The sequence below is a fragment of the Macaca thibetana genome, chromosome 11 (assembly GCF_024542745.1).
Source record: "Macaca thibetana thibetana isolate TM-01 chromosome 11, ASM2454274v1, whole genome shotgun sequence".
Taxonomy (NCBI): Eukaryota; Metazoa; Chordata; class Mammalia; order Primates; family Cercopithecidae; genus Macaca; species Macaca thibetana.
This window is the reverse complement of record NC_065588.1, coordinates 106,036,668-106,051,116: the sequence shown is the minus strand read 5'-3', so window position 1 is coordinate 106,051,116 and position 14,449 is coordinate 106,036,668. Positions and strand designations below refer to the sequence as shown.

Below are 14,449 nucleotides of genomic sequence, written 5' to 3'. Positions count from 1 at the left end.
ATCATCATGTTCCTTGCTGCAGTCCCCATGCCATGCCTTGTACATGGTAGGCTCTCTCTATATATATATAATATATATTATATATAACATACATATATATTTTATATATATGTATAATATATATTATATATAACATACATATATATTTTATATATGTATAATATGTATTATATATAACATACATATATATTTTATATATATGTATTACATATTATATATAATATACACATATATTTTATATATATGTATAACATATATATATATATTTTTGAGACAGAATCTCACTCTATCGCCCAGGCTGGTGGAGTGCAGTGGCACGAACTTGGTTCACTGCAGCCTCTGCCTCCTGGGTTCAAGCAATTCTCCTGCCTCAGCCTCTTAAGTAGCTGGGATTACAGGTGCTTGCCACCACGCCTGGCTAATTTTTGTACTTTTTTTCAGTAGAGGTGGGTTTTCGTCATGTTGCCCAAGCTGGTCTTGAACTCCTGACCTCAGCCATCAGCCTCCCAAAGTGCTGGGATTACAGGTGTGAACCACCGTGCCCACCCTCAATCAATACTTGTGTTGAGAATGAAAAAGTGAATGGATCTCCAATTTTGAATACCTTCTTTTCCTTCTCCAAAGGAAAAAGGAATCTATGATGTTAAGAGAAAGCAAAAAGAAGAAAATGAATGAGCATTTCTTGAACATCTGCTATGTGCCAGGTGCTTTGAGATATATTACCTTATTTAAGCTTACCTCCAACCTGGGAGGAGCGTGTTCCTGCCCCCATTTTGCAGATGAGGGCACCGAGGCTCAGAGAGGTGAAGTAACTCTCCTGAAGTCACACAGCAAAGACTATAAAAGCCAGGATTTACAACAAACTTCTTAGACTGTGAATCCCTCTTCAGTGTGTTTTTCTGGGAGCTTGTGGCTTGCAAGTGTAGCTCTTAAAAGAGGCCTGTGGCTGGGCACAGTGGCTCATACCTGTAATGCCAGCACTCTGGGAGGCCGAGGAAGGTGGATCACTTGAGGTCAGGAGTTCGAGGCCAGCCTGGGCAACATAGTGAAACCCCATCTCCACCAAAAATACAAAAATTAGCCGGGTGTGGTAGTGCGCGCCTGTAGTCCTAGCTACTCAGGAGGCTGAGGCAGGAGAATCGTTTGAACCTCGGAGGTAGAGGTTGCAGTGAGCTGAGATCATGCCACTGCACTCCAGCCTGGGTGACAGAGTAAGACTCCGTCTCAAAAAAAAGAGGCCTGCAAATGTGAACATACAAAGAATTTGGCAATATGAAATATTCAATTACAGGTCAATTACTACAGCGTGCAGGGGGCTGAGAGGGGAAGCTCTGGTAGGAACCCTCAGGTTGGGTCTGCTCCTGGGCTTGTGACTGGGTATCCTAGCGTGGGAGAAGAAAACAAGAATGGGGAGAGGGGGTGACGCTATGGGAGCCACTCTCCATTTGATGAAACATGACAGTACTGGAAGCCGCACAATGCCATCATTTAATTAGTAGGTACCATTATGAAGGTATGACATTTCAACACCAACCACTCCAGCTTCTTGCTTCACACCCTACCCCACCTGAAGACAAGGCTGCAGAAGTAGACAGGTGTGTTCCAAGACCCTGGGGCTACTAGGCTGCCTCTCAGAGCCCCAGCTTTGTGTTTTAATAATACTAACAAAAGGGTCCAGTGAGGTCATTCACACCTGTAATTCCAACACTGTTTGGGAGGCCAAGGAGGATAGCTTGAACCCAGGCATTTAAAACCAGCCTGGCAATATAGAGTTTTGCTCTTTTTGCCCAGGCTGGAGTGCAACGGCACGATCGCGGCTCACTGCAACCTCCGCCTCCTGGGTTTAAGTGATTCTCTTGCATCAACCTCCCGAATAGCTGGGATTACAGGCATGTGCCACCATGCCTGGCTAATTTTGTATTTTTAGTAGAGACAGGGTTTCTCCATGTTGGTCAGGCTGGTCTTGAACTTCTGACCTCAGGTGATCTGCCCACCTCGGCCTCCCAAAGTGCTGGGATTTGCACTTGGCCTAATGCTCACAATTTAAGACCACAGGTTCCAGTTTGCTGACGCTCACCCCACCCAAAGCCCTTGCTTTATAGAGGAGGAAATGGGGGCTCAGAAATGGGGACTGTGTGCCTAAACGAGGTAAGTGGTACAGCCAGCGTGACAGTGAAAGCAGCCGGTAGCCTCCATGGGTAGAGGCAGAAACTGAAGCCACAAAGAGGAGGAGACTCAGCCAACACCTGTTTACCAGTTACTGAACCTTGATTGTCCTGTTCCTGGGTGACCACCTTCATCCTCACAGTGTCTTTAGGAGTATGAGTTAGAGTAACCCCACTGAGGCTTAGAGTAGTTGGGCAGAGCACTCTGATGGTCTTTATAGTGCATCAGGGTTCCCATCCCAAATCCCACACCAGTTGCCTTCTGCTGGGGTGTCAGGTATGGGGCACAGTCCACCAAAATGGGGCATCAGGCCAGTCCTGTGTTTTCTGTGACTTTCCTGCCCACAGGCACCCACTGGCCATTCCTGGATGACAGAGAGCCTCTACTTCCTAAGTCCCAAAGTTCAAAATGACTGGTAGACCATATCAGAGCAGTTCCATCGTCTGCTCAGCCTTGAACATTCCATGGCTCCCCATTTCCCTTGGCACGAAGCCCATACCACTGGGCCCAGCCTGGTCTGGTCCCCTACTGACATCACTGACCACACTGGTCTTTTCTTTAACTCTCACCACCACCGTTCCCGCTATGCTGTTCCCTCTGTCCGGAAGACCCTTCCCCTCTGCTAACTCCTACTCAGACTTCAGGATCCCATTGTAAATGTCCCTTCATTGGAGAAACCCTCCTGATTCCCTCTGACCGGATTACTTGGTGTCAGGACAGATTGTATTTTTCTTCCATAGCTTTCATTGCAGCATTAAATAAATGATTTTTTTTTTTTTTTTGAGATGGTATCTTGCTCTATTGCCCAGGCTGGAGTGCAATGGCACAGTCTCAGGTCACTGCAACCTCCACCTCCTGGGTTCAAGTAATTCTCATACCTCAGACTCCTGGGTAGCTGGGACTATAGGGATGCGCCACCACGCCCAGCTAATTTTTGTATTTTCAGTAGAGACAAGATTTCACCATGTTGGCCAGGCTGGTTTCGAACTCCTGACCTCAAGTGATCCACCCGCCTTGGCCTCCCAAAGTGCTGGGATTATAAGTGTGAACCACCATGTCTGGCCTGATTAAATCTCATAAAAAGCTTAGGCACCAAGTACTTTTCTAAAATCCATTTTCATTGAGAACAGAAATATGTCATCTAAAAAAGCAAATATTGCTGAGGTGGGTGGATCACCTGAGGTCAGGAGTTCATGACCAGCCTGGCCAATATGGTGAAACCACGTCTCTACTAAAAATACAAAAATTAGCCGAGCATGGTGGCACACGCCTGTAATCCCAGCCATTCAGGAAGCTGAGGCAGGAGAATCACTTGAACCTGGGAGGCAGAGTTTGTGTGAGCTTAGCCAAGATCTTGCCAGTGCACTCCAGCCTGGGCAACAAGAGCAAAACTTCGTCTCAAAACAAAAGCAAATATTGGGACTGGGCACAGTGGCTCACGCCTATAATCCCAGCACTTTGGGAAACCAAGGCGGGTGGATCACTTGAGGTCAGGAATTCAAGACCAGCCTGGCCAACATGGTGAAACCTGTCTCCACTAAAAAAAAAAAAAAAAAAAAAAAAATACAAAAAATTAGCCAGGTATGGTGGCACAAACGTGGAATCTCAGCTACTTGGGAGGCTGAGGCAGGAGAATTGTTTGAACCCGGGAGGCGGAGGTTGCTGAGAGCAGGGAGATTGTACCACTGCACTCCAGCCTGAGCAACAGAGTAAGTGAGACTGTCTCAAAAAAAAAAAAGTAAATGTTAAGAAAGCCCATTACTATATCTTCTTCTTCAGTTAGAATGACTATAGTACATTTACTCACTCAATTACACAGCATTAGAAGTACCAATAAAAATAAGCAAAAGTTACAATTTTCCTATAGAGAAGGATGTTTAAACTGTGCTTACTGTAAAATTGATTCAGTGAGGAACTTCGGTCTTTAGATTTTGCTTCAAAGTTAAACCTAACTGTTCCCATGGAATCAAAACTGTACAGGTAGTTTATCATAGAGGTACAAATTCCAATGTGATTTGTTTTGTTTTCTATATTCAAAACATTTTGACACAAGGAAGTTAATAAGAGAAGAAAGGAACAAATACCCTATGGGTTCAAAACCATTACCTGGACTTGTTATCTGCCAGGCAGAGGCTGTGTGCTAATGCCTGTCCTCATTTTTAAATGCTCAGATTCTTACATGATTCATTGCCATTAACAACGCCCGTCTGTGAGCTCCTTAAGAGAGCGCCATCTTTGATCCCACATTGCCTGGCAAAGCCTGGTCCAAGAGAAAAGTTCCAGTAGTGATTGTGGAACTGAATGGAATGAAAAAGGTCGGCTGGGCACGGTGGCTCATGCCTGTAATCACAGCACTTTGGGAGGCCGAGACAGGCGGATCACCTGAGATCAGGAGTTCAAGACCAGCCTGGGCAATGTGGTGAAAGCCGGTCTCCACTAAAAATACAAAAATTAGCTGGGCGCCGTGGCACGCACCTGTAGTCCCAGCTACTCGGGAGGCTGAGGTGGAGAATCACTTGAACACGGGAGGCAGAGGTTGCAGTGAGCCGAGGTCATGCCACTACACTCCAGCCTGGGTGACAGAGTAAGATTCTGTCTCCAAAAAAAAAAAAAAAAGAAAAAGTTGGCTTTCTCTTTCTTTTTGGGACAGGGTCTTGCTCTGTCATCCAGGGTGCAGTGCAGTGGCACAATCATGGCTCACTGCAGCCTTTATCTCCTGGGCTCAAGTAATCCTCCGACTCAGCCTCCTGAGCAGCTGGGACCACAGGCACATGCACCCCCATGCCCTGTTAATTTTTTTTTGTTTTTGTAGAGATGAGATCTTTCTGTGTTGCCCAGGTTGGTTCATTTTTATGTTTCTTCAATTTAATGACAATGGTAGTGTGCTATGACACTGTCTTAGGACTGTGACACGGTCAGGCTTCCTTAGAACATTTTTTCAGTTTGAGACTACAAAGGCCAGGCCCTCTCAGCCCCTGAGGCTGGCCCTGTAGAGAGAGGACAAAGTGGCATTCCCCCTCTGCTCTGTGCTGTTTAAATGACCAAAATACTATTTTTATCCAGTAACTGAAAAAATGTCCAAAACTTGGCTGTATCCCACTTGGGTGTTTCCTGGGATGGCAGCAAGTGGGCCTGCTGGCGGGCGTGCCTTCACATTAATTAGGGAGAGGCAGCAGACGGGCCCCGAGAAACAGCAAGGAGAATTGGCATGGTGGCTCTTAACACCCAGAGGAGTTGGCTCAACAAAGCCCATTTGGCACATTTAGTCCTGCTGAAAACCTGGCACTTGGGGAGGTGACATCACTGGAATCAATTATCCCCACAATTGCCAGTCCTGGGTAGAAATAACTCCGTAAATCGATTCATAGTAGCCACACCATTCATCGAGGCCACCTGCCTGCCAGCATGCAAACTGCCCTGTCTACATGAACCCATTGAAACCTCACATCAGCCCTGAGAGGGAGTTAGCATTGCTACTGTCCTAACTTTACAGATGAGACAACAGAGGGAAGACTTTACACGTACACAGGAGAAGCTCATGTGAAGATGGAGGCAGAGGCTGGAGCGAGACGGGAATGCCTAGAGCCACCAGAGGCTGGAAGAGGCAAGAATGGATTTTCTTCCAGAGTTGTCTTTTAATTTTAATTTTGTAGAGACGAGGTCTTGCTATGTTGCCCAGGCTGGTCTCAAACTCCTGATCTCAAGCAATCCTCCCTCCTTGTCCTCCCAAAGTCCTGGGATTACAGGTGTGAGACACCAAGCCCAGCCTCCTTTTTTTTTTTTTTGGTGACAGGATCTTGCTACGTGGCCCAGGCTGGTCTCAAACTCCTTGACTCAAGGAGTTGTTCCACCTCAGCCTCCCAAGTAACTAGGATTACAGGCACGCACCACCATGACCAGCTCAGAGGCTTCGGAGAGAGTGTGTTCTAGCCAACACCTTGATTTTGCCCTAGTGATACTAATTTTGGACTTCTGGCCTTTAGACCTGTGAGAGAATACATTTTGATTGTTTTAAATCATCAAGCAGCCATAGGACACTGACACAGGAAGTGACTTGCTCAAGGCCACGCAACTAGAAAGTAGAAGTGCTAAGCTTTAAACATAGTAAGTATTCAATAAGTGTTAGCTGTCATTGTTATTATTACTATGCTGCAATAAAGAAGCTGCGTTTATTGGATAAAATGTCAGGAAGACCACGAACTTGGCCTACTTTACCCATCCCAACAGACGCCTCTGGGGGAAAGACGGCCTGTGTAACAAGGATTTGATGATTCGGCTGGGGAAGATGTTATTAACACTGGGTGGAGCTGGTTCAGGAAAATGATGAAACTTTGCGGAGTGAACACCTCACCCACACTGAATTGATTCCAAACATTGCAACTCCATTGGTAAAGCGGGTCCTACAGATTAATTGCAGAGAGGGTTTGCAACTCATGGAGAAGTAGAGTGACCCAACAATCCAAAAAGATGAGGTGGCTTCTCTGTGCCTGGTAGGAGTTCCCTGACACTACGGGAAGCTAAGGGGAGAAACTGATGGCCTGTAGCCAAAGCCAACTTGTTGAAGCTTTCTGTGGCTCTTCCCCTTTTCCTTCCCACCTCTCCCCCGCCCTGTTTCCTCTCTTTCCCTCCCTTCTATTCTTGAACAATTCAATCCAAAAGTCAATAGGTGGGTCCCAGCAAGGTAAATGTCAGTAATGGGGGGCACTGGGGAGGGTACATGCTAGTCTAAAGAGGGGTGTCGAGCTGGGTGCAGTGGCTCACCCCTGTAATCCCAGTGCCTTGGGAGGCTAAGGCAGGAGGATTGCTTAAGGCCAGAATTTCGAGGCCAGCCTGGACAACATAGTGAGACCCTGTCTTAACAAAAAATTTAAAAATTAGCCGGGCATGGCGATGCATGACTGTGATCCCAACTACTTGGGAGTCTGAGGCAGGAGGATTGCTGGAGCCCAAGAGGTAGAGGCTGCAATGAGCTGTGATCATGCCACTGCACTCCAGTCTGGGCAACAGAGTGAGATCCTGTTTCTAAACAACAAAAACAACAAAGATGGGTGTCAGATCCCAAATGGAATAAGAAAGGTGTCTGCATGGGGTGGGGGTGGCCAGAGCTCAGCAAGTGAGGAGGGCATCCTCATGGAAAGGCAGACTGGCAGGGGCTACAGGAGCGTCAGCAGGGCATGAGGGGCATCCTTGCTGGGGAGGGAGTGGCAGCAATGATAGGAAATTGTAACCTATGGGGGATTGATCAAATGAGGGAAAAACAAGGAGAACACCAGGTTTCTCACTGCAGGAGAAGGGAGCTACAAACAGGAAAAGGTAGAAAAGTAGAATTAACCCATGGAGATAGATTAGAACTGGATCTATCAGGGTGAAAACCCATGGTTTTCTTTTTTCTTTCTTTTTTCTTTCTTTCTTTTCTTTTCTTTTTTTTTTTCTTTTTTCTTTTCTTTCTTTTTTTTTTTTGAGACGGAGCCTTGCTCTGTCACCAGGCTGGAGTGAAGTGGCATGATCTCGGCTCACTGCAACCTCTGCCTCCCAGGTTCAAGTGATTCTCCTGCCTCAGCTTCCTGAGTAGCTGGGATTACAGGCATGCACCACCATGCTCAGCTAATTTTTGTATTTTTAGTAAAGATGGGGTTTCACCATGTTGGCCAGGATGTTCTTGATCTCTTGATCCACCCACCTTGGCCTCTCAAAGTGCTGGGATTACAGGCGTGAGCCGCTGCACCCGGCCAAAACCATGGTTTTCAATATGGATAGAAGACTATAGGAACAAATACAGATAAACATAGACATGAATGTGTACGTGTGCATATAAAACTAAGTGAGTCTAGGAGAAGGGACGCTGCGATAATAATAAGCACATCTAGGCCAGGCGCAGTGGCTCACACCTGTAATCCCAGCACTTTGGGAGGCTGAGGCAGGTGGAGCATGAGGTCAGGAGTTCAAGACCAGCCTGACCAACATAGTGAAACCCCATCTCCACTAAAAATACAAAAATTAGCCGGGTGTGGTGGCACGCACCTGTAATCCCAGCTACTCAGGAGGCTGAGGCAGGAGAATTGCTTGAACCCGGGAGGCGGAGGTTGAAGTGAGCCAAGATCACGCCATTGCACTCCAGCCTGGGTGACAGAGCAAGACTCTATCTCAAAAAAAACCACAAAAAACAAAAAACGAAATATAAAAATCTCCCAAAACACAAGAAGCACATCTAGATCTTGGTTTCTAAATACCATTGTCCACCGGAAAGAGCCAGGGCTTTTCGGAGAAATGGCTGGTTTGGAGACCAGGGCAGGGAAAGTACAAGATAAGCCTGGAATATCTTGTGCTAGAGAGTAAGGAAGGACTTAATGATGGGGACATGACCGAAACACACAGAAGCTAGCTTGGAGGGGCTTTCGCTGGCCAAATCTTGGACGATTTGAGCCACTAAATAAATAGTAATAAGCCAGGCATGATGGCTTATACGTGTAATCCCAGCACTTTGGGAGGCTGAGGTGGGTTGATCACCTGAGGTCAGGAGTTCGAGACCAGCCTGGCCAACATGGTGAAACCTTGTCTCTACTAAAAATACAAAAATTAGCTGGGCATAGTGGCACGTGCCTGTAATCTCAGCTACTCAGGAGGCTGAGGCAGGAGAATTGATTGAACCTGGGAGGTAGAAGTTTTAGTGGGCTGAGATTGCACCATTACACTCCAGCCTGGGCGACAGAGTGAGACTCTGTCTCTAAATAAATAAATAAAAAGTAATGGATTGTAACCCACGGAATCACAAGTCCCCACTGATGTAAATAAATAAATGGAAAGTTTTACAAGTGATGGGGTATTTACTTTACCTAGTGCCTCCCTGCAAAATATTTAATTTCAAAGAGGAAGAGAATAGCTTTGCGGTAGAGAAGAGTGAAGACATCTTATTCAAATAATCAAAGTTAAGACCTGCAATAATAGGCGCACACCTGTAGTCCCAGTTACTCAGGAGGCTGAGGTGGGAAGATTTCTTGAGCTCAGGAGTTCAAGGCCACAGTGAGCTATGATCGCACCACTGCATTCCAGCCTGAGCAACAGAGGCAAGATTGTGCCTCTTAAAAAAAAAAAAAAAAAGGCTGAGCGCGGTGTTTCACGCCTGTAATCACAGTACTTTGGGAGGCCAAAGCGGGCGGATCAGGAAGTCAGGAGATCGAGACCATCCTGGCTAACACAGTGAAACCCGTCTCTACTAAAAATACAAAAAATTAGCCAGGTGTGGTGGCGGGCACCTGTAGTCCCAGCTACTCAGGAGGCTGAGGCAGGAGAATGGTGTGAACCCAGGAGGCAGAGCTTGCAGTGAGCCGAGATCCCGCCACTGCACTCCAGCCTGGGCGACAGAGCGAGACTCTGTCTCAAAAAACAAAAAACAAAAAACCCATTAGATTTTCAATAATGGGACAAATAAAAATCACTGTGTCATCTGTTATGATACAATGAGAAGCGCAGAGCATCACTCCTGTGATAGTTTGTGACATACAAAATCTATAGCTGCTTCTAGTGTTAAGATGTACAACTTGAATCTAACCATGAAGAAACATCAGACAAAACCAAAATGAAGGATACTCTACAAAGCTACTGTCCTGGGGCTGGGCTTCGTGGCTCCTGTAATCCCAGCACTCTGGGAGGCCGAGGCGAGAGGATCACTTGAGGTCAGGAGTTCGAGACCAACCTGGCCAACATGGTGAAACCCCATCTCTACCAAAAATATAAAAAATTATCAGGGTGTGGTGGCAGGTGCCTGTAATCCCAGCTACTTGGGAAGCTGAGGCAGGAGAACCGCTTGAACCTGGAAGGTACAGGTTTCAGTGAGCCAAGATTGTGCCACTGTACTCCAGCCTGGGTGACAGAGTGAGACTCCATCTCAGAAAACAAAAACAAAAACAAAGTAACTGTCCTGTCCTTTTCAAAAGTGTCAAGGTCATTGGAGTCCAGGAAAGACTGAGGAATTGTTCTAGAGTGAAGGAGACTCTAGAGACAGAGCAACTGTCCTGAACTGGACCCTTAGGCTACAAAGGACATTATTGAGGGTAGGTGCTGTGGCTCATACCTATAATCTCAGCACTTTGGGAGGCTGAGGCGGGTGGATCACCTGAGGCCAGGAGTTCGAGACCAGTCTGACCAATATGGTGCAACCTCATCTCTACTAAAAATACAAAAATTAGCTGGGTGTTGTGGCATATGCCTGTAATCCCAGCTACTCAGGAGGCTGAGGCAGGAGAATTGCTTGAACCTGGGAGGCGGAGGTTGCAGTGAACCAAGATCACATCACTGCACTCCAGCCTAGGTGATAGAGTGAGACTCTGTCTCAAAAAACAAAAACAAAAACAAAGGATATTACTGGGACAAATGGCAAACTTTGAATAAGGTCTGAGGATTAGGTGGTAGCAGTACATCAGGGTGAATTTCCTGCATGGATGGATGTACAGTGATTCTGCAGGAGAGCGTCCTTGTTTGGAGGAAATACACATTCAGGTGTTTAGGGCAATAGGACATTGTTTCAGCAACGATGCTCAAATGGTTCAGGAAGAAAATCTGTAACTGTAGTTGTAACTTTTCTGTAAGTTTGAGATTGTATCAAAAAAAAAAAAGAAAAGAAAAAATGCTGTGTGTGGCTGACATCTTGTTCTTAACAAATTCCAATTAGTTGCCAACATTTAAAAATCAAGCAATTTTTACCTACAGATCTAGTTTTTTGTTTTTTTGGTTTTTTTTGAGACGGAGTCTCGCTCTGTCACCCAGGCTGGAGTGCAGTGGTGCGACCTCGGCTCCCTGCAAGCTCTGCCTCCCGGGTTCACGCCATTTTCTTGCCTCAATCTCCCATGTAGCTGGGACAACAGGCGCCCACCACCACGCACAGCTAATTTTTTGTACTTTTAGTAGAGACGGGGTTTCACCGTGTTAGCCAGGATGGTCTCGATCTCCTGACCTCATGATCCACCCTCCTCAGCCTCCCAAAGTGCTGGGATTACAGGTGTGAGCCACCGCGCCCAGCCCAGATCTAGTTTTCTGGTTTCCCTTGAGGAACTGGAAAAGCTAGCAGCTCTGGGGGATGAAGAGCCTGATAGTTCTGTTTATTTGTTTACTTATTTTTTAATTTTAAGAGATGGATTCAGCCTGGAGCAGTGGTTCACGCCTGTAATTCCAGAACTTTGGGAGACCGAGGCAGGCGGATCACAAGGTCAGGAGATCTATCCTGACTAACATGTTGGCTAACATGGTGAAACCCCATTTCTACTAAAAATCCAAAAAAATTAGCCAGGAGTGGTGGCGGGCACCTGTAGTCCCAGCTACTCAGGAGACTAAGGCAGGAGAATGGGAGAATGGTGTGAACCAGGAGGTGGAGCTTGCGGTGACCCAAGATTGCGCCACTGCACTCCAGCCTGGGAGACAGAGCCAGACTCCGTCTCAAAAAAAAAAAAAAAAAAAAGAAGATGTATTCTAATTTTGTTACCCAGGCTGGAGAGCAGTAGCACAATCTTAGCTCACTGCAGCCTCCACCTCCTGGAATGAAGGGGTCCTCCCACTTCAGCCTCCCACATAGCTGAGGCTACAAGCACTTGCCATGATGCATGACTAATAGTGCCCTTTCGATGGGCTATGTGGCCCCCGTTCTCCAAAGTCTCCACCACTCCTCATTGTGTCACACTCAGCCCACAGCACCCATTTATGCTACCAGTCTGGCCCCTGTCACAAGCTATGGGAAAGCAAAAATCCACCCTAGGCCCGGCACTGATCATATTTGTTGGATTGATGAAGGGGTAGATGAATGGATGGATGAACTTTCAAGATGCTCCATTATCTCAGAGCATTGACCTATCTCAGCGCATCAAGCCTATGTTCTATGGCAAGGTGCTTCTTGAATCAGCCATAGTGTCTGAATGGTTTGTCTGGAATGGAAAGGGTTGAGAAATCAGGGTGTTGTCTGATGCCAGAGGTCTCCATCTAGGGTGTGAGCTCTGTGTGGAATTGATGGAGGTGTCTGACAGGTGGGTGGGGTTCTGGCATGAGGACAGGGTGTAGGGCGGGCCAGTGAGACTTCAAGGAGATGGTATCAGAATGCTCGAGGTAGTGAGGTTGGGTGGGGTGGGAACAAGCCAAGTTGATGGCTTGGGATCCTATCAGTGGGAGATCTGACTTGATGGGGCATGTCAGGGTCTGGGTATGAGCAAGAGTTGATGTTAGCTTTGTCTCCCCCAGCCCTTCTCACTTCCTGATTCTACCTGGGTCATGGTTTGAAACAACCTCTTCTCTCACTTGCTCCCTGAAAGATTAAAACATTCAGGCTGGGCACAGTGGTTCACACCTATAATCTTAGCACCTTGGGAAGCCAAGGTGGGAGGATCGCTTGAGCCCAGGAGTTCAAAACCAGGCTGGGCAACATAGCAAGACCCTATCTTTACAAAAAAAAAAAAAAAAAAAAGGCTAGCATGTTGGCATGTTCCTGTAGTCCCAGCTACTCGAGAGACTGAGGCGGGAGGATTGCTTGAATCCAGAAGGTTGAGGCTGCAGGGAGCTGTGATCATACCACTCTAGCCTTGGCTACAGAGTGATAACCTGTCTCTCTAAAAAAAAAAAAAAAAAAAAAAAAAAAAAAAAAAAAAAAAAAAAAAATGAAAACATTCAATAAGATTCAGAAGAAATGCACTAGTGATTTCTCATTGCCTTTAATATAAAATCCAAACTCTCGACCGGGCGCGGTGGCTCACGCCTGTAATCCCAGCACTTTGGGAGGCCAAGGCAGGTACAGCACAAGGTCAGGAGTTCAAGACTAGCCTAGCCAACATGATGAAACCCGGTCTCTACTAAAAATACAAAAAAATTATCCAGGCGTGGTGGCGAATGCCTGTAATCCCAGTTACTTGGGAGGCTGAGGCAGAGAATAGCCTGAACCTGGGATGTGGAGGTTGCAGTGAGCCAAGATCGCACCACTGCACTCCAGCCTGGGCGACAAAGTGAGACTCTATCTCAAAAAAAAAAAAAAAAAAAAAAAAAATCCAAACTCTTCACCACTCCCTTCCTGCCCCAACATACTCCAGCCTCTGCTCACCTCCCTGACCTCAACTCCTATCACCCTACTCACTCTTGCCCTCGCTTACCCATTCCCATTTCCTCTCTTGGTCCCCCGATTCCTTGTACCACATCAAGCTCTTTGTTACCTTAAGGTTTCTGCTCATGTGCCTCACACCCCAAGTCTTTTTTTTTTTTTTCTTTTTTCTTTTTGAGATGGAGTCTCACTCGCTCTGGCTGGAGTGCAATGGCGCGATCTTGGCTCACTGCAACCTCTGCCTCCCTGGTTCAAGCAATTCTCCCTGCCTCAGCCTCCTGAGTAGCTGGGGTTACAGGCGCGCGCCACCACACCCAGCTAACTTTTATATTTGTTAGTAGAGATGGGGTTTCACCATGTTGGCCAGACTCACACCCCAAGTCTTTCATCTGGCTCTATCCTACTTCTCCTCCAGGTCTCAGCTCAAATATCACCTCTCCAGAGGTACTGCTCCCAAACCCCCACATCCAATCTCAGCCAGCAGGCTTCAGTCATCCTCCGTCACTACACTGTTTTAGTTTCTTCACATACTCATCAGTGTCTGAAATTGTCTCACCAATTTGTATTGCATTGTATTGTGTTCCCAGCCAGAATGTCAGCTCCACAAGGGCAGGGATTTTGCTGTATTGTTCACTTTATTTTCAGTGCCCAGTGCAGTGCATGACACACAGTGGCGGTGGGCGGGTGCGGGGGGCGGAGTGGGGGGAAGGACAGCAAATGTTTATTCTGGAATGAATAAGAGGCTCTCGACAATGGTGTGTTAGATTTTTGTAAAAGTTTGGCATTGGGGTTTAGGACATAAGCATCTAGGTGGGTTGTGGCTGAGATGACTTGTGATTCAAGGTGTGAGAAGCTGGACCCTGGGCTGTTGGAGAGACCTGAGGTTTGGGAAACAAGTGCCCAGTCAGGTTGTGGTTGAATTGGTATAAACTGGGCTGGCTCCAACTGTTACCGGTAGAAGGTGTCCAGGTACTTGGCGTCTTGGATGAAACGCACAAACAAAGCAAGGAAAGCAAAAGCAAGGATTTATTGAGAATGAAAATTCACCCCACAGTGTGGAAATGGGCCTGAACGTAGAGGCTCAAGAGCCCCGCTTACAGAATTTTCTGGGGTTTCAATACTCTCCCATTGGTTACTTGGTGAATATTCTATGTAAATGAAGAGAATGAAGTGAAGTTAAGAGTTATTTACTCAGAATGTGCCCTATTGCAAATG

General features: G+C 46.6%; 1 protein-coding gene across 1 annotated transcript in view; it reads left to right on the top strand.

Annotated features, from left to right (window-relative positions):
- Positions 1-14,449, top strand: part of GLTP (glycolipid transfer protein) — a 201,641-nt gene that overhangs the window by 155,119 nt on the left and 32,073 nt on the right. The gene's annotated exons all lie outside the window — the stretch shown is intronic.